The sequence below is a fragment of the Cricetulus griseus genome, chromosome 10, assembly GCF_003668045.3.
Source record: "Cricetulus griseus strain 17A/GY chromosome 10, alternate assembly CriGri-PICRH-1.0, whole genome shotgun sequence".
Taxonomy (NCBI): domain Eukaryota; kingdom Metazoa; phylum Chordata; class Mammalia; order Rodentia; family Cricetidae; genus Cricetulus; species Cricetulus griseus.
The window spans coordinates 22745095-22770787 of NC_048603.1; the positions used below are offsets into that span (position 1 = coordinate 22745095).

A 25693-nucleotide genomic window follows, 5' to 3' on the forward strand; every position below is an offset into this window, starting at 1 on the left:
ACAACGCCTCGCTCTCTCTCCTGCTAAGAACTGTAGCCCTTCTCTGCTGTATTTTTAAAACCTCCTGCCACCATATCCACCACTTCCACCACCACAGGGACTGCCTGGGCTTCTTCCACCAAAACTGCCCCCTTTCATGGCTCCATAATTTGATTGTTGTTGTCCACCGTAATTTCCAAAGTCATTATAGTTCCCTCCACCACCATGGTTACCTCCACCAAAATCTCCTCGGTCATTGTAACCATCATCTCCTCCTCAACACCACCATATCCACCACCCTGGTTTCCACGTCCTGGGCCACCTCCACCACAGCCTCCTCTACCACTGTAACCAGGGCATCACCACGGTCGCCACCATCACCGCCTCCGTAACTACCTCGGCTGCCAGCACCTCCACCACCACAGCCTCATCTTCCACCAAAGTTTCCTCCACGACCAAAATTACCTCCACCACCTCCAAAGTTTCCTCCACGACCCATAAAGCTGCCAGATCCACCCCCACAACCTCTCTGAGATCCTGCAGACTGCAACTCTTGTTTAGAAAGGGCCTTGTTCACTTCACAATTAAGCCCATTAATAGTGAGGTATTTCTGAACAACAATTTTATCAGCGGTGTCATGATCATCAAAAGTTACAAGAGCAAATCCTCTCTCTTTTTTTTTTTTTCCACTCTGCCTCTCTTCCGTAACTTCCACGGTTTCAATCTTGCCATAATTTTCAAAGCAGTCTCTCAGGTTATAGTCTTCTGTATCTTCTTTAATACCACCAACAAAAATTTCCTTCACAGAATCCTCTCTGGAAACGGCTCTCTTTGGTTCCGCCACACGCCCATCAACCTTGTGTGGCTGAGCACACACTGCAGCATCCACCTCTTCAACACAAGAGTAGGTCACAAAACCAAAGCCCCGGAACGTTTTGTTTGGGGGTCTCTCATTACCACACAGTCTGTAAGTGTGCCCCATTTCTCAAAATGTTCTCTTAAGCTGTCATCTGTAACCACCAAAGCTCAGACCACCAGTAAACAGCTTCCTCAACTGTTCTGGTTCCTTTGGATCATGGCCCTCCTCCCCGCCGTGGCAGCGGCGAAGGCCGGAGTCAGGCTGGGGGCGACCGGGCGGTGTTTTAACCTCCATTTTGAGACCGGACTCGCCTCTTCCAGCTCAAGTTCAATATGTATGCAACGGTTTTTCAAGCTTTGGTTTAATCAAGGTTTATTACCAAAAAGGGTCATGTGATAGAACCTGCCATCAAAAAGGAGGAAATGTATTGGATTAAGGTCTCTTTATTTCAGAGGACAGCTGGGTGAAACACAGGCCAGAGCTAGGTTAAGAACCCAGCCAGCGCGGCCAGAACAAAAAGGGGGCCCGCGTCCCCACCTGCAGCCCCTTAAGAAGCTCCCTTACGTCATCCCGGCTTTCCTTCACCCCGCCCTTATGGGCGAGTCCCCGGGTCCACCTGGTACCTGCCCCAGGACTATTGGGCGGGGCTAGGGTGACTCCCTACAGAAATGAACACATCAGGGGACAAGGATGATACATAGGGGAAGGACACAAATTAAAGCTGTCAATAGAGCGAATTGAGATGGGAAATATAAATCTGTCTGCCTAAAACTGTACTTACAGGTGAAGGATGAAGTTAAGATGATGTAAGTTGGACTGGTAATCCCCGAAACCACGTAATTTAATAGACAAACGTTACTTATTCCTCATTAGTGATCTATGAGATGATGGTTCCTTATCCACTTGTTCCAAATAAGGAAATTGTATGAAAGAATAAGGGCTAGGATTCTAAACCAGTGCTGTCTGACCACACAGCCTGTCAATCATTCTGTTTGTGGACTAATCCACGCTTTACTAGGTCCACTGAAGAATTATTAGGGGAAAAGCTCTAGACTCAAAAGGTCAAAAATACAATGCATTTATTTCTGTTTTAGTTCAAATGTGTTCCCTCTAAACTTCGAGTAGATTCCCATTGTGGCAGTAATAAAAGGTAGGTTCTTCAAGAAATGATTGGGGCCTACAGAGATTTTAGTCAATAAACTATTTGCTGTCCAAGCATAAGGGCCTTGGTATGATCCCTAGTATACATTTAAAAAGTGTTTTAAAGATGGGCATTACAGCACACTTCTGTGAAATCTCAGCATTATGCAGGCAAACACAGCGCGATTCGTTGAGCTTGCTGGCCAGCTAGCCTGGTCTCCTAGGTGAGACTCTCATACCAGTGATAGACACTAACTATCTTTGTTCCTGCCTCAACGAGATGTTGGAACACACTTAAAGACTTCCTACCCTTACCCTCCCTCTTTTTGGAGAAGATGGGAGGAGGGGAGGAGTGGGGGAAGCAGGAGGAGAGTAGGGAGGGGGAACTGGGTTTGGAATGTAAAAAGTAAATTAATAATTAAAAAAAAGAAAGCTGAAAAAAATGTATGACCAAGGAGTGAGACCTGGGATTGACTGATTTCCACAAGCATTTGACTGTACACACACACACACACACACACACACACACACACACACACACACAGAGAGAGAGAGAGAGAGAGAGAGAGAGAGAGAGAGAGTCATTAGGTCCTTATGGCTTTGTCCCCATGAGCAGAGTGTTGCTTTATGGTATTGTATCAGAGCGAGATTGCCCTCCCAGCCTCCCACCCCTGTCTTATGAGGCCATGGTGTTTGTCCCTCTGTCCTGTCTGCCGCTCCCATCACCTGAGGATGTATCAAGAAGAGCTCGCTAGCCCTAGTGCCAATGCCAGCATCTTGGAATCCCTGATCTTCAGAATAATAAGAAACAAATCTCTGGTTTTTTATAGTTAATTTAGACCATGACATTTTGTTATACAGGCATCAATGGGTTAAGGGAAATCTCAAGTTTAAAACTGATTTGTGATTATTTTTTGTCATTGTTGTGAGGAGCAAAGCCTGAATCCTGGCTGGGTACGTAAGCTATTGATTTCTACCACCCAGCCCCCTCACCCTATCTAAGGAGGGGAGATAGGTTAAGGCCTCTGAACAATTTCTTCTTGGACTTGATCTTGAGCTCTGGCACCCTGACCGGCCATTGCCATGCTGATCTCTCTTCACTTTAAGAGTCTATTAGTTGGTGACTATCCCAAAGCAGAGAAGTCTTTAAAGTCCTTGAGAACCTAATATCTCAGATAAGGACTCACTGGTATTCTAATATCACGGTGCAATAGAGGATGCCTGCCGTACTAAAATCTCCTTTCGTGTTTGATGAAACCAAAGCTCTCAGAAATTGAAAATGGTGCTGAGGGGCTCTACACATGAGAATTGACCATGCAGTCCAGGACACGACCCCTTTGGGTCCTCTCGTTAAACTCAGGAAATTCACTACCCAACAGGGAACTGATAGAGTCTCTTAAATCTGTGTATGGAACTCGGGAGAGGTTGCAACTGTGTGCTTGTCACTCAGTCCCCGTATCTCTCTTGCTCTTCATCACTGGCCGGCTGGAAGCACATTGTTGGAGCTTGCGGCTTAACAGTAAGAAGGCTTAAGCAGACTGGGTACCACTTGGAAAGATCACAGGACAGCATATCCTCCTGCATCTTTGGCAGTTGTGCCCAGTGCCTTTTCTCCTCCTCCCAACACTGTACCCGAATCCTGACTTCCACCATGGGCTGAAATCTTCTAACCCATTAAAATAGAAAAGTAAATGGAGAACAATCCTGGTCAATATCTGTATCATATATATATATATATATATATATATATATATATATATATATATAAAACTTCTTGCAACCCCTTGAACAAAATGAGGCTTAGCTCTTACCAGCCCTGCTCCACCTTTCCCCCTCTAAGGAATCTCTCTAGACAACTCTCTAAGCATCTGAAGCACATACTTCATTCCATGGTCCCCATACTGGAATCACTAGGCAGTCTTGATCAGCTTTCTTACCTATATTACTATGAAAGGGGGCGGGGGCTGATATTCTCATCCCTGGACGTCTGCTACATAAACTTTGGGCCTCTCGTGGTTTTATTTAGAGTGGGTAGGCTGATGGGTGGGAGCACCTTCACAGCTCCTTTTTTTGTGCAACTGCCAGTTGATCTGTCACCACCATGGCCACTGCTAACTGGACAGTATCACTCATCCATTTATTCACTCAGAAATAGCTGAGGTCCAGCGAGATGGCTTGGTAGGAAAAGGTGCCCGCTCTGTGCCCGATGTCCTGAGTTTAATCCCCAGATCTGACAGCAAAAGGAAGGAACCAAGTCCAGAAAGTTGTTTCTGACCCTAAAAGTGCAACGGGATACATCTGTTCATAGTATCTCTCCCCCACACGCACACAGGCATGTGTAAAGACATTTGGACATGTGTGCATGCGTACACACACACACACACACACACACACACACACACACACACAGCACATGTTTAAAATCAAATCTTAAAAAATGGATAATGAGAACACTGTCAAGTACCCTGTTGGGTGCTGGGACGCAAGAGCCACTAATTCACTGTGACTGCAATGTGATTAATCAGACATTAAACAAACACATGAACAAACACATAATTATAAACAGTAAGTGCTGTAAATTGATTTAAAAGTATTCTGGGAAAAAAGAGATTCAAGTACAGAGAACTATTTATTATACAGGGCCCTCGGTGGTTTCTCTAGGCTGCCGGTAGGGAGATCAGTTTCAGATACAGCCAACAAAGTGATACACACCTTGCAGAGAACTTTGTAATAACAAATCCATTTACACTCTGCCTGCTTTTTTATTATGACTATGTGCGGACTGCTGTAAACAATGTCAGCAATAAAACGCTCTCTGGCAAAGGCTTTTGTTTGTCTGGTTCTAATCAATTTCTGTGGTTATGTTGAGTTCTAAAACGTTACATGTAATTGGCATATTTTCAATGCTTATCCTTTAATTCACTATTCTATTATGGAAGTGACTTTAAAGATCTCCCGATTATAAAATTGGACCTTCACTGGTTTAGGTGGCCCGTTGCTGTAGTCCTGCTACACAGCAAGCTGAGGCAAGATGACAGATTGCTTGAGCCCCTGAATTGGGAAGAAAAGAGGGAAGAAACAGAGGACAGGAAGAGATGGAAGGAAGGGATAAAGAAAGGAAGGAGAAAGAGAGAAAGGAGGGGAGAAGAGGGCAGACAGGAAGGAGGAAGGGAAGGTGCGCAACGCTTTCCTTTTCATAAGTAGTGATAACGCATGACTAAGGAGCAGAACTTGAAGCCCTTCAATTACACGGCCACTTGGAGTTTTCAATTGGGGCTTAGGTTTTAAAACAGCACATTGCAAAGTGGGTGGCTTATTACCGAATCAGTGGGATTTTTCTTAAATGAGCTTTTTAATGATTATGAATAATATTCTAAGATAAAATTGTTGTTAAACCGCTTTCGAAAAACTAATGGTAAATTAGTATTAGGTTTGATTGAAATGACACATTAACAAAGGATCTTGGGCTGAGGCTCAGATGGCCTGAGCATCTGAGTTTGAATCGCTGGCACCTCTTTCGAGGCAGATGTGGCAGTACCCATCTATAGCCTTAGCACTAATGGTGGCAGAGCCAGGAGAGTGCCTGGGACTTGCTGGCTAGCCAGCCTAGCCAAACTGGCAAGCTCTAGGTCCCATTGAGAGACCTGTCTCAAAATCTGAGATGCAGAATGACTGAGAAAGACACTGACCTCTGGTCTGCACACATAAGCACGTACACACATGTACATGCACCGATACATATTTGCACATTCATGCTAACGTATACAGAGCGATCTACCTGAGGTGATGAACACACACTTGATACTGCTGGACTTTCTGAGCTGTACATGTGTCCAGTATAACTCCCTATAGGCAATATAACACTTCTCTCTAGAGAGACATTGGGCCCGCGCCTTGGCTCAGCCCACTGCTCATCTAGGAAGTGAATTAATGATACAGAAAGGCAGAAGTTAGTTACAGCAATGGGGTGAGCAGTTTTGCCTATGATGTTATGGGAAAATAAGGAAAAGGTCGTGGCCCAAGGCTGAGAGCTGAGTAACTCCCGTTCTGCTCAATGTACCCTCCGTCCTGCTTGATTTAATGGGTTTTGATGAGACATGAAACACAAAGATCTCTCAGAGGCTTATGATAGAACACAGGTGAGAGCTTCCAGTGTAACTTCCCTTTTCATATGAAGGTTTTACTTCCAGTTGCCAACCTCATTGGAGCTTGGGCTGCTTTTTTGTTGTTGTTGTTGTTAAGGAACCTGGAAATCTTCATAATTTATAGAAGTCTCCAGGGAAGACCACTAGTAACATCTGAGCATCTTTGATTTAATAATCTATTGTGGTGATGTTTTGTTTATGATCTAATAAAGCTTGCCTGCAGATCAGAATGCAAAGCTAGCCACACTAGTCAGCCATAAGGCCAGGCAGTGGTGGCACGCACCTTTAATCCTAGCACTTGGGAGACAGAGGCGGACAGATCTCTGTTAATTCAATACCCCCCCCCCACACACACAAGCTACATGAAATTGATCCAGTCTAAAAGAGAAACAGAGCTCACACAAAGATCCCAGCACTTGGGATCCCACACCTTTAATCCCAGCACTAGAGAGGAATGTAAGGAGGAAGGAGACAGGAGCTCAGTGCAGTCTGAGGTTTGGTGGAGACAGAGGCAGTCTGGAGATGCAGTCTGAGGACAGGATCCCCCCTTTTGGTCTGAGCGTTGGTAGAGGTGAGGACTCTCTAGTGGCTGGATGTTATATTTCTCTGATCTTCAGCTTTAACCCCAAATATTTGCCTCTGAGTTTTTATTAATTGTGCTACAATTTATAAAGAAGTAAGGAAAGAAAGAAGACTCAGAGACCTATGAGCAAAATCAAAAGGAATTAAACCTCCCAAAGGCAGGATGGCCTGCCAGGACAATACCCGATGATTTGTGAAAAATGGCAGATGAATCCTCCCATTTTTATATTAAACTTGGCTTCCAAATAAGTATACAAGACCACAGTAAAGTATGGCACTTTTAATGACACCACAAAAGGCAAGCATGGTAAGATATAGAAGTCTGAACATAAGGGACCATTTGATGATTCAGAAAAACACACACAGCATGAAGAATAGACTAGAGGAAGGGAAGTGGAGAAATGTCACTGATTTCTGTGGATATGGTTTTTCATATCCACAAACATAAGGCAGTAGAACTTTATATAACTAGGTAGGTGCCAAACATGATCTAATTTAATTGCAAATCTTTTAAGAGTAGCTTGGCCCCAGAGTTATTCATTCTAATGTTCAATAAAACTGGCTTTAACATGGTCTGACCTGCCTTTTCATACTCTCAAGAAAACAAATCCTATTTTCTAAATCCTATCAAGACATGTTAATAAACTTAGAGTAAGATTCCATAAACCAACAACAATTTCCAACTGCTATTATAATGTAGGCTAGTGGAAAGTGGTTTTCTATTGCATTAGCTAGCAATCTTTGCGCATCCCAATGGTTCCAGCTGGAGAACAAAGTGCAATCTGTCTAGAGGAAAAGATGTTTTAAAAAAAAAATGCATGCTGATTACAGAAGCTATGGAAACTGTAGATGAGTGTAAAGGAGAAAATACCAAGATCAAATTCACCCAGTTCCTACTTATAAATAAGATTTTCTCCCTTTCTTTACAGTTTAAACACTTAAGCTTTAGTATCAGGAGAAAGTGTAAGACCCCCGGAAGCTCAGGCCTCCAGGATCTCAGCCCAAGACTTCGGTCACCCCAATCACCATACTGATTCGAAAGCTTAATGCAAACTGCATGAGGCTTTTTTGTAATTTAACGAGCTAACTCCATGTTAGCTCGGGTCTTTCACCCACCCGCCATGGTGGATGGCTCGAAAAAGACAAGATCTAGGGCCTCCCAAGAGATCTTATAGGGCAGCGTAAGGGGAGTATCTAGGGGTACACACAGGCTCAGGATTGGTGTGCCTCCAGGCTTGGAGGGTTTTCCCTGTGTTGATTGGCCAACTGGCCCATAGGCCCTCCCAGGTGGTTGCTATGCTCTGCGTCATTGCTGTGTACTTGTCCATACACCCAGGGTCGTAAAGCATAGTGCCACCAGCTAACTTCTGATTGGTTCCTTGTCACGAGGCAGGTATCTGACTTTCTAGTGTCTAGGACAAGGTCAGACAAGCACATGTTCGGCCGTTATGACTGCCTAAAGGGGAGCTAGTTCCTTCACCACCAGCTAACTTCTGATTGGTTCCTTGCCACAAGGCAGGCACCTAACCTCCTAGTGACTAAGGCAAGGTCAGACAAGCACGTGTTCAGCTGTTATGGCTGCCGAAATGGGGAGCTGGTCCCTTCATTAGTAATGTTAAGGACTTTGAAAAACTCTAAACATGGAAAAGTCAACAGAATCATTCCCAATACATTTTCACATTACTCTGTTGTTATCTCTCCTTCTAGAGTGTCAGTTGCATACAGGCAGCAGACCTACCTTTAGTATCTAACAATGCCTGATATGTGGCCAGTGCTCGCAAAGTGAACGCTATGTATCAGTCTCAGTACCAAATTCAATAACCAGAAAAGAAACCACGGTGTCAGGAGCCAGGAAAATTCCATTAGAGGATTTCTGGAGGTCCAAACCTCTGGTTCCAGCAACCAGGAGCTCCAGTCTACAATTGTATTGCAGATGCTAGCTAATCTGCTGTTGAATGGCATAGCCTCCTAGTTTGCATCTCTACAGAACTAAGCATTTGAATAGGCCTGCACCAGGGCTGAGGGCTAGGGCTAAGGGACAAGTGAGGACAGAGAGAGTGAGGAGGTTCCAGGCAGAGGGGTTGACTAGAGGAAAGAGAAATGGCCTCAGGGTCAGAGAAGCACGGTTAGGAAACAGCCAGAAAGATGCTGAATAAAGAAGAGACTCCAGTTTTGCAGCATGGAACTGAGAGCTCTCTAAAGATGACAAGATGCCTGTGTCTTGTCTGTATTGCTGTTGGGTTGTTAGGAGTTTCCAAGTCCATGCTCCCCCACTTGGGCTGGACCTTGTGGCTATCGTGGTTTAGGGCTGAGACATGCTGGGCCACAACACCACTTAAATCTATGGATTTAAGTGAAAAATAAAAAATAATTCACTTAAAGACACTGAATAAATCCCAGAATAGTTAGGAAAGCACAAGGGCTCTATCCTAAAAACACAAAACTGGCCTAATGCAGGGTGACAAGGTTACAGCCTGCACTCCTCTTAGTGTTGTCCCAAAACCCTGCTCACTGATTCTGGGAAATGCTACCATTGCCAGTAAAATTCAGAGTACCTTCTTCTGTGTCTACTGTCACCCATATTAATCAGATATGCAAAGGGGGCCCTACCTTCTTTTCCTTTTCATTGTAATCTTCTGTTTCAGAGTTTGGTAGAGATAGGTTTGAGGTCAAACACTTAGTTATAGAAATAGGTGGGAAAACAAAGAGAAGACATTTAGGATCCTGGAAGAAGGGTTTGCTGTTTAAGTGTGGATTCCTGTGTTAGTCAGTTTTCTATCACTATAACAAAACACCAAGATTAGTTATTGACAGAGCTTAAAGACTTCTTTGGTTCACAGTTTCCAACTGAGCATCTTCTTGTGGCATCAGATGCTCGTCAGCAGAGACCATGAGTCTGACTTGATAACCAGAAAGCAAAGAGAAAAAGGCCAGGGTCACAGGGGCATGCCCCTGTCACCAAAGGTCCCCTCACTGGACTCCATCTTGGACAGGTCCCGCCATCTCCCAGTGGACTACCGTTGGCACTAACCTTTTCACATCAATCACTGGGAGACATCTAAACTGCAACAATTATACACAGGGAAGCTGAGATGCTGGCCAAGTAAAAATGACCATTTGGTTGCTCAACATCAACATGTCTTGTTATGGTAACTCCTCCCCCTCCCCCCCCCCCCGGGTCCCAGTGCTGCATCAGCCCTAAATAACACACAGAGACTATATTAGTTACAATGCTGTCAGCCAATGTCTAGGGCTTCTCATTGGATAGTTCTGTCTTAAGTATTAACCCATAACTACTAATATGTATTTTTTACAAGGAATTATCTTAACGAGAACGCTAAACTCATGTGTCCTCTCCTCCCGGGACCACATGGTGACTCCTTTACTACATTTCCCAGAATCCTCCTCGACTCATAGTCCCACCTATCTTGCTTCCCTATTGGCCATCAGTGCTTTATTCATCAACCAATAAGACAAACATGTATACAGAAGGACTTCTCCCATCAATGCCTGTCTGGTTTCCCCTACATTTTGGCCATTTAAAAAAATTGGCCTATTATATCTCTCCTGTGAGGAAGCCAACACAGTCATTTCAGTTTCCAATCTAACTCCAATTCTAGGGTTTCTGAGAATTTCTATTTTCCCTGCCAGTTGGAATCCTCTTCTTAATTTTTTTTCTGCAAAAAATAACAATAATTCATGAAGTAATGCATACACGGGTATATACAACACATGCACACACATATACACACATACATTACACATGCATATACACAGTTATTCTATTTTACACTTGCTTTAATATCTTTGTGGAAAGAAACCAATTATGCATCTGTTTTGGGGTTCTTTGTCATTCTGTTGACCTGTCTGCCCATCCCTCCTAAAATGTCACACAGTCTTGGTAACAATGGATATGAAATAAATCTTGAAATCAGAAAAAAAAAATGAAGTAAATCATCACACCTGTGTCTCATAAAACAATGAGGGCAGGGGACAAAAGGACATTTGTTGTTGTGTGCTTATAAAATGAAAGTCAATGAGGGCGAAGTACCAAGGGGTACCAAGAACTACCTACTAATTGTTTTGGGGGCCACAGTTGGGATTCATGAGTTAACGAGAGTTTATTTGCTCTTATCTTTGACCCCAGTTAGCTTCTCTGACATTTGAGGTCCTGTACTCACTCAAAGACATTGATTTTCACTTTCAAGGAGTATATCCTTTATTTCTGCCTACACTGGTTGCTGCTAGCTTCCATTAACTTTGATTGCCATCCAACGCAGTAGGACAAGGAAATAGCACAGTAGGTCCCCCGAGCTTTCAAGATAGCCTACCTTGTCCCCACTGAGGGATAAAACAGTCCAGTCTTTCCTGCTTTATCAGAATTAATCACCCCAAACAATGTCCTGGATCTCATTTCCTCCAGTTCTTATAATAGAGAAGCCTAAATAGGCAGATGGTGAAATAACTTCTATTTTTTTTTAAGTGCCTTGGTTCTTAGGAGAAACATTCATCATTTGAACACTAAATTTTTTCAGCCATTAAATCTCGGAGCTGTGGAAATGAAATGTGGTGTACCCTGGTTACAGAAGAACAGCCTGTGTGTAGTACAGTTTTACACACACAACTCAACTCTAACTCAGATTCAAAAGAGAGTCCAGTTGGCATCATGACTGAGTTTTTAAAATCCTGCTGCTGCTCCAGAAGCCAGGAGACCCCTTTTTTGTTTTTTTTTTTTTTTGTTTTGTTTTGTTTTGTTTTGTTTTTCAAGACAGGGTTTCTCTGTGTAGCTTTTGAAGCCTATCCTGGCACTCACTCTGGAGACCAGGCTGGTCTCGAACTCACAGCCTCTGCCTCCTGAGTGCTGGGATTAAAGGTGTGCGCCACCAACACCCAGCTTAAAGGACTGATTCTTAAGAGGAAGAGATAGTCTCTGTGGTGCTCTGATGGGGAACAAGATGGCCAAAATTCCTTATCACCTAAAAGACACGGTGTCTGATGATATGAGAGCATTTCCAGAGAGGCTTAATGAATTTGAATGTTAGCACCCCATGGTTTGGAGGTCAGTCCTAGATAACAACAACAACAATACATAGATGAGCACCAAATTTCACCTCTTTTCTCTTCTTTTTCCTTCCTACCCTCAGATCCAGTATGACAAACAGCCACATGCTTCTGCCTCTGTGAACACTGTCCCCTTGGTCTGCAAGCCAAACGAGCCCCCACTTCTCCAAAGAGCTTTTGCCAGATAGTTCATCACAACAATGACAGAAGTAACTCACATGCAGGACATTTGAAAATCCCAAGACCCTACTGATAGCCCTTTGCGGTCAGAGACAACTTCTCTTTCAAGTTCTCGTGTGCCATCTCACTGCAGGAGAGGGCAGCAAAACAAAGTTTTGGTGCCTCGGATTTCAGAGTGAGTGGCAGATTCTGCCTCATCTCTGGAGAAGTGGAAATGCTCAATGGGAAAAACTGGCGATTGTCTCCTATGGAATGAATGCTTAAAAAAAAAAATCAACTGGGAAATAAAGATGTCTAAAACAGAAAGCTTGTGTCCAGACATCTTATGGGTCATCCAAATTTATACTCTTCTTTGTCCCTAGAAAATTCGTGGACTACTTAGCATGGCTGAATAGGGGGTGGATTAGTGGCCATTTTATGCAAACAATCCGAGACATTGAGCTACCAATCTAGATACAGGTAAAGCTGAGAGCATGAAGCTTTAAAATAAATGGGGGGGAGGGGTTCTTTTCAATTCATACCCAGATACACTAAGGCAAAATACTCTTACCCTACCCCCAATAACCGGAATTTGGAACAAGGTGAGATAAAAGAACTGGGCTTTATTTTTGTCCTTAAAATCCCCATGTGTTCTTCTGGGAAGAGTGAATGAAGGTTGCAGGAAGCTGGTGCGTTTCTGCTTTACAACTCCTTTTGCTTGTCAGGAAACAACGGGTATAGAACAAAAGTGTTTCCCCCATCAACCACGTTTGCACCTCAGTTTTTGCCTTTGCATGAGTAGGTTAAAACTATCCAGATATCCGCGTGTCATTTGTCCTTTAGTTTTGTCCTGTCATATCCTTGCATGTTTGAAAATATCTTTACAATGTTACTCTCAAAGTATCCTTCCTCCTTCAGGCCAAGAGCATAACAGAAAAAAGTTCAGAAGCAAGGAAATCATGAGAGGATCTCCATTGCTGAAATGAAGAATGATAGACAGGAAGACCGTCAGAGCTACGCGAAGGAGTCTACGCTGTGTTCAACATCCAGGGAATAGTCAACTCAGAATAGCTCAGGATCAGAGAGGCACAGAAAGACGGTCAAACTGTTGGGACCCGTGGTAAAGCAAAAGTGAGAAGTTGAATCTAGTGGGGCAGCTCCTTATCATGGCCAGGTGACTGTTGTCATACGAAACTGTAAGGACTGAGTCAACAGGACTTCCTGTTTCCATAAGAAGCTAAAAATTCAACTTTGCTACCTCGTTTCCCTTTTAATTACTGGCTAAACATGCTGGGGAGGATGGTTTGCCTCAACAAGTTGCCTCTTTGCTAGACAAGTCCTTGATGGGTTAGACATTTTGATTCCAGACTTTTGATATTGGTTGTCCTGTGTATACATATGTGTTTTCGTCAAACACAAGTAGAGTTAGAAGCTTTCGTATCACAAGTATCTAAGAATGTGGAGCAGCTTCTGGCATAGAGTAAGTTGTTGTAGAAGCATCATCAAAGTAGCAGGCTGTGTCCCCCTGCTGTCCTCAGGGGGAATGAAGGTGCTGTCACCTTCCCTTTGCTTTCTGTGTGGCCTCAGAGAGTTACTATTCTCATCAACCACTCCACTTTCTCTGGGTCACTGATGCCAGACAGAATATTAGAATATTGGTGAGAGTTCTGCAGAGAATAGGACCAACAGGGTCATTTATTTATTGTAGAGATTGACTCACACAACTATGGAAACAGGGAAGTCCCTTGGATTGCAAGTGAGTCAGCAAGCTGAACAACCAAAGGTGTGAGCTCCAGTTCAGGGGTAAATAAGTAAGATAAGATCAATGTTCCAGTTCAATCAGCCACACAGGACCTATGCCCAGCCTTGTTATTCTGTTTAAGTCTCTAGATGATTGGCTCAGACCAGCTCACAGGGAAGGTAGTATCTTTAGTCAGTTTAAGATTCAAATGCTAATCTTATCTAAAACCCCTTGTAGTCATACCCAGAATAATGTTTGAATAATTATCTGGGCGTTTTGCAGCACAGTCAAGATAATATTAGATTCACCATCACACTGGTTTTCCAGGCTGTAACCGAGGCCATATCTAAGAAGCTAACCATCAGTCCTAGGGTCTATAAATGCAACAATTACTCACTGTCCAACGTCTGCCCCAGTATCTGTTTCTAACTTGCTCTCCAGATAGAAGAGGTCTTGTAAGATCTTTCAGGATTCATCGTCAGCTCATTATTCCTTCAGGCATGTGTTGACATCGAGCAAATGATGAAGAATTGACTGAGGATATCATTGAAGAGTTTGGGAATTAGACATTTCTCTCCTCTTCCTTGTGTATTTTTCTTTCTCCTCTGGGGTATACGTTGGCCCTCACAACTGTGAAGCTAGCCTAAGGTGAACTAGTCAACAAGCCTTAGTGATGACTAGGATTTCTCGTAATCATATGGCACTGTGTGGGTGCATCCGTAGCTACCAAGTCATACAATAGCCACCATCAGAGTAGTATAAATCTGTGTCTGAATTTACCTTCACAGTCCCCTGAACAGGACTGGGGACTGTTCCTCACACTTCAGTGGGTCACCAGCTCCTTGACCTCAGCCTGAGCTAGAATAGAAATTCCAGAATATTAATAGAGAGACTTTGGCTTTTATAGCCATAAAGAGTGGTCAGGAACCCGGGCGGTGGTGGTGCACGCCTTTAAACCCAGCTCTCGGGAGGCAGAGGTAGGTGGATCTCTGTGAGTTCGAGGTCAGCCTGATCTACAGAGAGAGTTTCAGGACAGCCTCCAAAGCTACAGAGAAACCCTATCTCGAAAACAAACAAACAAGAGTGGTCAGGAAAATCTATGCGTAGGTAGCATTTGGCTTGAGAAATGAAAAGAACTGAAAGAAATGGGGGATTATTCAATGGAAAATCAAGGGAGAGTGTTGAAGACACAGAGAACTGTTTGTTCACAGACATCAGTCAATGGGAGTTGAGGGTGGGATGATACTCAAAGCCCAGATCAGAACACAGAGAGTGAAACAGAAAGTGGGAGATGGGAGAGGAGAGGGGTAGAGTTCTGTGCTACTCTGGTTGGCTTGGATTAAAATGATATTTAGATGAGTAAACTCATAAACAATAAACGATAATTTATAGTAGAATAGCTGCTGTCTAACTAGGCTTGGACTACAATTAGGGAAGAAATTGGGTCAGGTCTTTACAGAAGACAAAGGAAAAACCGTGGGGAGGGTGGGCTTAGGTTTACTTGACAATGGTTTTTTTTGAGCCTACAAACCTACACGTTCTAGGAGGAGATCCCTCTTCTAGCATCAAGCGGCAGAATCTTGAGTCCATGGCTCTCGTGGGATAACTTGTCCCATCGTAAGATCTGTATGTTAAAACCCTTGACTTCCAGTACCCAAAGAGTGTGATTAATTGGACACACAGCTCTTAAACAAACGAGTAAATTAAAACAATAATGGAATCTGACTGGTATCCTAGAGGATATTACAGCCTAAGTATAAAGGGAGGTTCAAGAAGGCACAGCAGAAAGTGACCTCAGGCGAAACCAACCAAGCCACTGACTGAGAGACAACAACTTTTCTTTTGTCAAAGTCATCCAATCTGAGGCGTTGTGCTATGGGAAGTCACACAAACTGATGTAAAAGCAGGGGTGACTGTCTGAGATCCTGAAGTCATTTCTTGCCCTTTGCTGATTAGAGAGGGGCTACGAGGGTCTTAAAATTAGTCAAAGGGGAGCGTCCACCCTGTCGCATCCTCCACCCTCCTCCAATACAAATCTTTATGTGTTATTTCTCTGATAAACGTTCTGCCTTGGTGCCTCGTGGCTTGTTAAGTAAACTCCAAATGCTTAGGTTGACCTTAAAAACACTGTGGCCTGGATATAGCCTGGGTCTCCATACAGACTGATCTTGTGCCATTTTTCTGGCAGTGTGATGGCTCACACTTTTGATCCCAGCATTCAGGAGGCAGCAAGGCCAGCCTGGTTTACATAGTAATTTCCAGGACTATGGGGCCACACAGGGAAATCCTATCTCAAACAACAACAACAAAAAACCAAACCAAACCAAGACAAAGAAAATGCCCCAACCCTCATAACCTTCCCACCACATAACCTTCTCAAAGGTCTCTTGCTTTCTATCCTTGGTGTATGCTCTCTCTACCTGAAATATCTTCCTGATGCCTGGCACTAAACATCTGCTTCCTGTCCCCTAACCTTGTCTGGAACTCTGCTGGTAGCTGGGTTCACATCTAAAGCTGGAGGCATGGGTAAGCCCTGTGTTCCGGGAGTGTGTTTCCTAAATCATTGTATTCACCTTACTGTGTTGGCACATGCCTCTGCTCCAACCAGCATTAGAAAATACCACAAGCTCTGTGACTTACAAATAACAGAAATGAACTTCTCATAGTTCCAGAGGCCATACAGCCCAGGATCACTACACCAGCAGGTTCAATATCCGGTAAGGGGCCGCTTTCAGAGTCATGAATGTTCATCTTTTTCATTGTCCTCCTACGCGGAAAGAACAAGGACTCTCCTTGGGATCTTTAATTATTATTTTCAATATTTTGGTTTTTATGAGACAGGTTTCTCTATGTGGCCCTGGCTGTCCTGGAACTCTCTATGTAGCTGAAGCCGACCTCAAACTCACAGAGATAGGCCTACCTTTGGCATCCAAGTGCTGGCATTAAAGGTGTGTGCTACCCGCTTGGCCTTGCAATGAGAACACTAGCCCTGCATGTGAATAGTTTATCTTCATCACCTCCAACACCCTCACCTTGAAGGTTAGGATTTTAGCATACAGAGGAAGGCAGAATAAAGCTGGGGTACTGTGGTGGGATGATGGTTGCCATGGTGAACTAAGGAGGCAGAGGAGACAGAGACAATAAGGGACAGAGAGGGGCTGGTCTAACTGGCTTATTTCTGTGGAGAAGGGATGAAGTGGACAGATTCACCTAGGCGAGGTTTCTGGGTGAAGAAGATGAAAGTACACCCTAGTCTCTCACCATCAGACAGTCAGGCACTCACGTCTGGAGTAGGAGGAATGCTTTTGAAATCCACGGGGGGACTGAACACATGCGGAAGCCTGAGAAGCCAAGAGGAAAAGTTTAGGCGCCTCCTGTGGGGGCCTGTGTTTGACAGGCAGGCTCTAGTTCCTAACTCTGGGAGCACTGTAATCACCTGGTCCGGGTGTCTGCATTTTAAAAATCTTTCAGGATAATGTTAGCTAGAGGAAGTGTAATAAACGCCTTGGCAATAATGCTTGGCAGGGGCGGGGACTCTGCTCTCCTCCATGGAAATCAGACTGACTCATAGCTTCTCTATAAATTTTCATAATCACATCTCTGTCTAGATGATAACTTCCCGTTCACTTCCTCCTGTCCTTTCCTACCGTGTAAACTTGGCAAAGGTTGTAGGTGTGGGTGGGAGCCAAATGCTGCCTGGACAAAAGGATTCTGAAAAAGCTGTGTCACCATCATCAGTAACTATGTAGGAAGTGGGTATTACGGACCGACAGACTGAGATCTTTGTCTTCCGGCTCTTGAATGAAGACAGATTGGTTGCCGGATATTTGTTCGCACTGACATTCCAAGAGCGCCAATAAAGTTTACTTTGGACCAGGGTGTAGAGTTAGCAACTAGCTGACCAGAATTTGCCATAGTGGTTTTGGAGGACCCGGGATGTACTGAGAGACACCGGAAGTCGTAGAGAGGGGCTTAGAAAGACTCTTGGCCCTTTTGGATCTGGAAAGGGCAGAGGGAGGAGGTCACTGGTAGCTTCTCCACCGCTTCTCTCACCAATCAGGTTAATACCCGGATATTTGACCCCAGAGTTTTTATTAATAATAAAAAATTTAGATAAACTGTTCACAGATTGAGCTCAGACATGTGGCAGGCATAGGTCATAATACCTGACTTAGCTGGTATGGATTTCTCAGAACATGTGACCAGGTACTGTCATTTTTTAACATTTGACAGCTTCACATCTGATGTCAGCATTGGTTAAGTAATTTCCCAGTGTCCCCATCCATCTAAGCAGCTTGTCGAGCATTTGCAGATAGCCACAAGCTCCTCAGATGGTCTGGTCCAGGCTAACTACCCCAACCATCATCAGAGTATTGCAAAACCCTTGAATGCCATGTAGCCTTTAAAATAAGCTGTTTCCTTTGTTGTGCTTAACATCCCACAGGGGAAGGGCCATATTGGCTTTTCCAAGGTAAGTGTTAAATATGTAACTACTGGCTTGACAGCCTGTTCCCTTCATTCTGACGCCATCGGCTCATCTCTCACGCTGTCTGTGTGTTTTGTTCTCCAGGCACTGTGTCTCATTCCTGCAGGTGCTCATCAGCTTCATTTAAAAGTCTTCCAACCATCCTGTTCATCTTTCTGTATCTTCTTCCCACCTTCTGGTTTCTTTCCTTCTCTGGTACCTTTCTTCCTCCTCTTCTGTCTTCCCCTTTGCCTCTTGTGACTATAACTCTGCAGTTAAAGTGTAGCATTTGTCCTAGGCCTTCCAATGAGTAGAAGTATAAAAAAAATACAAATTACTTCATAGAGTATTTCTACACCCATTTTATTAGTTCTCCATTCTTGACCCCCTATTACTCATAATTATTGATAACATACTTTTACAAATGCTTAAACTCTCGAATACTATTTTGCTCTTTCTGTTCAGTAACCAGTTATCTCCCAGCAAACTAGTTCATCTGTATCTGATGTTACTTATTTCCAAACACATGTCTTTGGTTTGCCAGGAATCCTTCAACATGCGTCTTGTCAAATCACTTTGCTCTGAACTAAGAACTGAAGCCGGCTGTTCTTGAACATCTGACTCTATATTTTGTAGTCTTTTGTGATGCCACTAACCTTGATGAGTGTCCACATGGTCCCATCAGTCAGCACCAGCTGGTTACAAGGCAGGTCCTTCAGAAAACTGTTTTCAGAGTCCAAGAATGTTTTACTGTTAGACCCCCGGAAAACTCAGGTATCGGGGGTCCCAGGCCACGACCGTGGTCACCCCAATCACCAGGTGGATTCGAGAGCTTGCTGCAAACTGCATGAGGCTTTATTGTAATTTAACGAGCTAATCCCATGTTAGCTCGGGCCTTTCACCCACCCGCCATGGCAGATGGCTCGCAAAAGACAGCTCCTAGAGCCTCCCGAGAGATCTTATAGGACAGTGTAAGGGGAGTGTCTAGGGGTACGCACAGGCTCATGATTGGTGTGCCTCCAGGCTTGGAGGGCTTGCCCTGTGTTGATTGGTCAACTGGTTGTTATGGCCCATAGGCCCTCCCAGGGTGTTTGCTATGCTCTGTGCGTCATTGCTGTGTGATTGTTCTTAAAGCACACCCAGGGTCTTAAAGCATAGCACCACCAGCTAACTTCTGATTGGTTCCTTGTCACGAGGCAGGCATCTGACTTTCTAGTGTCTAGGACAAGGTCAGACAAGCACATGTTCGGCCGCTATGACTGCCGAAAGGGAAGCTGGTCCCTTCATTACCAAAAGGTCGAATTCTATTTTAGTCAGAATCCTATGCAGCTTGTAGCATTTCACTGGCTCTCTTAATACACACAACACGTTTATATCTGTATCCTATGGTCATCAATAAACCTGCTGCTCGGGCCCTATTGCTTTAAATGGATTTTTATTAGCAGTGTAGCTAAAGAAGGTTGAAGCCTGTTGTTATTTTCTGGTTTGGTTTTACTGTTGTCAGGCTATATACATTAAAGGTAGAGTTCAGACTTCTATCTTTATGTCCTTAAAACTTTCTTTAAAATGTAAATGAGGCCTTTTGGGGGGATGGGGGTGGGGGAGGCGGTTGGAGGATCAGAGTGCTTTTGTGTCAGTTTTTTCCTTGGAGAGGACAATACGCAAAGTGGCACCGACTCAACACTACACAGTCACAAACCCACCCCTCCACCCCCACCTCCTCACCTGTGTCCCTGGGATCAACCACGTTCTTACTATAGTAGGCTTCTCTTTTACGCTACGTTTCCCCCTCATATGCAACCGCCATGGCTGTGAATGAGTCCTCCCGGTCCTGCTTCTATCACCTGACTTCTCTGAGTTGCTAAGATACTTTGCATTTCCCATCACTGGGTCATCATCCCAAACTCGGTGACTAACACAGCAAACCAGAGAATTCAGCCTTGACCATGTGCTCTGGCGTGTCTTTCTTCCACGCACTAGCCTCCTTTGCAGCAATCTTTCTCCTGCCGCTTTGGTGATTCCTGACATGGGGGTGGTGATGGTTAAAACCCGGATATTGGGAAGGGCGGGATGTCGATGTCACCAGCGTACATTTGAGAAGAGCCTCACTGTGGGAGACTAATCATATCAGGAAGCACCCACGTCGACTGGAAAAACGCAACTGTGAGTTTCCAAAGTTCAATTTGCGATTGCATCTAAAAGGCATTTACTACTGCAGGGGAAATCATGAAAGTCATGTCTGGCTGGCTTTCATCTTCAAGCCTCTGAGTCAGTAATCTGCCAGGAGCGTGGGAAAGCCAAATAGGAGAGGACAGCATGCGCCTGCAAAAAACATAATCTGGTGATTATGGTCACACACACTGATGGATGCTCCAGAGGGATGCAGAGATGGGTATCTCCAGGATGGAGTGTTTTGTGTTTTCCTGGGCCTAATTATTTTGTTTTAGTTCTTACAGTGTCCTATGGATGTTTATCAAAGAGGCCCCAATAGTAAAAAAATAAGGGGCATTAAATGTTTCATTTAAAATGTGCTAAAGGTCAACATCGAAAGACCAAAGCATTACCACCTGAAGAAAGCATCAGAGTAGGTCTTCCAAGGAACCAAGGGCAGAGCACAGAAATGATTTCGAGAAACATAAAATGATCTCAGTCCTGTGTCCACATCGTTTTATGTGCTCGGGTTTTAAACTGTGGGGAAATTTTCTGCAGTGTGTGTGTGTAAACAAACAGAAGCAAGCACTTTCGAGATGCAGTTATCAGATAAAAATATTCAATTCAGTTCGATTGGCACGTCTTGCTGTTTTTTTATTTTATTCAAATACCAATCTGTCTAACAGAGATTTAAGCAGGGGAACGTATTTGTAAGTACACTGTAAAAAATAGCAGTCATTTAAAGAGTGGGCTCAGAGACAAAAAGGGGCTATGTCTCTCAGGATACTTACCTGAGTAGATAGGAGGGAAGAGGGATGACATCAGCCAAGTTTTTATTTGCAAGGAAAAAACTCACTGGCTTTGCTTGTCTCTTACTGTTTATAAACTACACAAAAACCAGGTCATGTTTAGAGCACATGGCTCTCTGTTTGCTTAGGCTAATTGGGCAGTTCTTGCTCACGTAGGTGTGATCAGACTTTGGCTGGAGGCTCTGGCATCTGATGGTGTGGTGTTCAACACTGCTCAGTTCTGTTGACACAAAGCACAGCTCTCACCTCAAATGCAGTGAGAGAGAATTTACATGAACCCAGGAATGCAATGATAAATCTTTCCACCAAGCCTCCTGAGCCCCGCCGCCAGGTGGGTGCCCAAAATAACACACAGAGACTTATATTAGGTACAATGCTGCTGGGCAATGACTAGCATTTCTTACTTGCCAGCTCAGTCTTAATTATCAACCATAATTACTAATTTATATATTTTATTAAGACTTATCTGATTGAGGACGCTGACAGCATGCATCCTCTCTTGTCAGGCTCACATGGCTGCTCCTGAGAAGAGAAGAGGAGCAAGATGAAGAGAGTGATTTCCTGCTTGTCCCTGCTTATATTCTGAGTCTGCCTGCTATGTCACTTCCTGCCTGGATCACAAGACTTTTCTTTACTACATTTCCCAGCCTCCTGCTCAACTCCTAGTCCCGCCTAACTTTATTCCCTATTGGCCAACACTACTTTATTTATCAACCAATAAGACAAACATATACACAGAAGGACTTTCCCCATCACAGGAACATGGATTTAAGCTCCCTCAGATAGTGTGCCCTGATGTGAAAACAGTTTCGTGAAATTTTTATGATTACAGGACAACTGCAAATCCCAAATCTAGACATGTTTTGAAGTACATTGTTGGAAATATCAGGTGAGCAGGTTGCAGGAAAGGAGATGGGTGTACCTCTGTTGTAAGGTTTCCGAATCTGTCTGAGGAAATTCTTAGTTTGGGGTTGGTAGAAGCCATCTGTTTCAAAGGTAGCTCCTTTGAAAAATGTACAAGTAGCCACAGAGGTGGGCACTGGACAATCATGACAGCTTTATTCTGATTTTGCAACATTCCAACTCTTCCGAGTCATGAAGTCCTGATCAGTTTTGTATAACCTTTAACATCGGTAAGGCACTTTCCCCTACCTCCTGGGGACTTCAATTCATATTTCTACGGCAGACAATTGATGATGACTGTTGTGTGTGACCTCACCTAGGCCTCACTACCAGAGAACCCATTGCTGAAGAAACATAATCTGAAATAAAAGTTTCTTGTAACCTAGAACAGCCATCAAAAAGAAAGAAAGAAAGAAGAAAAGAAAGAAAGAGAAAGAAAGAAGGAAGGAAGGAAGGAAGGAAAGAAAGAGAGAAAGAAAGAAAGAAAGAAAGGGTGACCTACCACTTTGTTATTGAGAAAGTATTAAACCAGAATGTGGCAGACACCACAGACAACCCACTAAGAACCTGCAGAGGCAGAAAGAAACACGTCTCGTGGTTTCCCATAGCGAAGCAGATATAACATGCCATATGAAGATTTCAAATTGAACCCACAGCCATGAGTCCTCAAGGAAGAGGACTTGAGAATATTTGTCAGCTGATGTAAAGTTTACCCAGCAACTGGGAAGGCCGTTTGTGTTAGCTAATTGGATTGCCTTGAGTGGGAAGAAAAGAAAAAGAAACAAACAAAAATACTTGAATCATTTTAGGGGAGGGCTTTTGCAATTTGTAGAAAGCCACTGCCGTGGTGGTTAAGAAATCTTGGAGAAATTGAGAGGCTCTCCCTCCCTTGACATTAATATTTCAGAGAGAACCTAGAGAAAGGCATTACTGAGTCTTAGAGCAGACAAAAAGCCCGCTCAACTCTTCAAAGGGGTTTATACACATTTCAAAGGGAACAGAAAGTTCTTAGAATTAGCCGGTTCCTTAGGTGAAGTCTGGGAGAATAGGGAGAAAGAGATCTTCTTCCCTGTCACGAGGAAGAATTAAACCTCTTCCTTCTGGCTTACTTTCCTCCTGGCACAACACAAAACGAGTCCTTAAGCTGACAGGAGGGCAGCTGGGCTCCAAATGAGAGCTTCCTGAGAGCCTCCATTCTGGGAGATGGTTTTTAATAGAAACAGTCACAACGCCATCCCACCCCTGCTGTTCCTGCACCACAGAGTTGTATTCATGAGTATCTACAGGGCTGAGAATACTGGGGAGTAAGGCTCACAGGGAACGCTGAACAGTGGGCTGGAAAGTTCCTGAAAAAAAATTGCACCTTCCACTGAAACTCTTGCAAGGCTCATTAACTGATTATGACTTCAAGGATTTGGAGAGGTTGGGACATCTTTAGCTTACTTAATAGTCATTTACTGGTCTCTTCTGTATCTGGCTTAACATATTCCTGACCAACAGGTAAACACCTTTGAATGTAAAAATAGACTCCTAGGTTCCAACCAACCAAAAGCCTAAAATGCCACCATTTCCCCCATTTTGCTGTGTTGTGTGTGCCTACTGGTTCCACAATGTTATTTGAAAGCGCCTTCATTTATGACTTTCTTCTGCTACTATAAAAATGTCATCAAACTGTTGCCATATTGGACACATGGAAAATGGAGTAACCTAAATATGTGTCCCCGTGCCATGGTCACTCATGCTTGGTTCAGGAATAAAGTATCTATTTCTTCCTTTGAGGTACGAGGTGTGCTTTTATATTGATATCAACTATCAAACGTTTCTACCAGGTTTGAGCAGAAAAGGAATGTGTGAAAGTGACAGATGACGTAAGGATCCCTGGGGAATTCAAAACAGTCACATGGGGAGAGTGTATATCCAGAAGCAGGGCTCAAACAACAGTCTGAGGTGTACATAGTAGGACCATCTGAAGTCATGCCTGGATGCAGATGGTTCTTCCACAACTCCTCGTCCTGCTGAAGAGACCAGCTCCCCATTTTGGCAGCCATTACAGCTGAACACATGCTTGTCCTACCTTGTCCTAGTCACTAGAAGTCAGATGCCTGCCTCGTGGCAAGGAACCAATCAGAAGTTAGCTGGTGGTGCTATGGCTTTACAGCTCTGGGTGTGCTTTACGGACAAGTGCACAGCAATGACGAAAGAGCATAGCAACCACCCTGGGAGGGCCTATGGGCCATAACATCCAGTTGAACAATCAACACAGGGCAAGTCCTCCAAGCCTGGAGGCACACCAATCCTGAGCCTGTGCGTACCCCTAGACACTCCCCTTATGCTGCCCTACAAGGTCTCTCGGCAGCTGGTTCGAGTTGTCTTTGCTAGCCATCCGCAACGGCGGGTGGGTGAAAGACCCAAGCTAACATGGGGTTAGCTCGTAAAAAACAAACAAACAAACAAAAAACAATAAAGCCTCATGCAGTTTGCAGCAAGCTTTTGAATCTGCTTGGTGATTGGGGTGACCACAGTTGTGGGCTGAGACCCTGGAGGCCTGAATTTTTCCAGGGGTCTAACACTGCTAATGAGCGCTCGCACATGCACAGGCATGCATGCACACACACCCTTACAGGTCACAGCCCACAGCTCTTCCTCCGGCTCCTTTGATCTCCCTTCCTCCCACTCCAGCAACAGGCTGCTCTAACCATCCTACCGTAGTGCACATTTACACCCCACTAGTAGCCTTCAGTGCCCCTGCTACTCACTCCAGCTCCACTGTGGGACCCCTTCTACCTCTCCCCACCTGGCCTACACCAAGCACCCTTTGGTCTCCCTTTGCAGGAGGTTGCCAGGGTAGATGGACTGGCCAGGGTACATGTCCCTCTCTCTCTCTCTCTCTCTCTCTCTCTCTCTCTCTCTCTTTCTCTCTCTCTCTCACTCTCTCTCTCTCTCTCTTTGGTTTTTCGAGACAGGGTTTCTCTGTGTAGCTTTGGAGCCTTTCCTGGCACTCGCTCTGGAGACCAGGCTGGCCTCGAACTTACAGAGATCCGCCTGCCTCTGCCTCCCGAGTGCTGGGATTAAAGGCGTGCGCCACCAATGCCCAGCTGCCCCTTCTCTTTAAGTAGACTCTCTCAAATAGATAAAAAAAATAAATAAACTAGAGTCTTAGACCTCTGACTCCTCTATTTTCATTAAGAATTCCAATATGTTACCCAATCCTATAGTCTCACCTTCTGTGACATAGACATGATTCTAGCTAACAACCTACTTCCCGAAGAGCAAAGGAGAGTTTGGGGCAAGCAGGCTAGAGCACATGCAGATGAAATCCACCAAAGTAACTTAGCCTACACAGCTGAGGTGGTCCTCATCTGGGATCCCCAGTGGAAGTACAATACCCCTGGGGCATTCTAGCTAGAGATCCACAACCTGCCTCCTGGCGGGCCTTCACAAACCAGTAAACTATGAGAAACTCCAAGAAGTCATCTAGGATCTGCTTCCTGGCTGGTCCTTATAAACCAAACTACGAGAAACTCCAAGAGGGCATCTAAGACAAACATGAAAACCAGTCTCAATTCCAAGAGTGCCTTACAAAGGCCCTCTTACAATATACCAACCTAGACCCTGAAAACACAGAGGGAAAAGAACTCATGACCTATTTCTTTTCCCAGAGTTTCCCTGACACTAAAGCGCACGGAGAGAGGAACCTTA

General features: G+C 44.3%; 1 pseudogene; it reads right to left on the reverse strand.

The window, feature by feature from the left end:
• Window positions 1-54: 54 nt before the first annotated feature.
• LOC113837450 lies at window positions 55-1132 on the reverse strand (annotated as a pseudogene).
• Between the last annotated feature and the right edge of the window lie 24561 nt (window positions 1133-25693).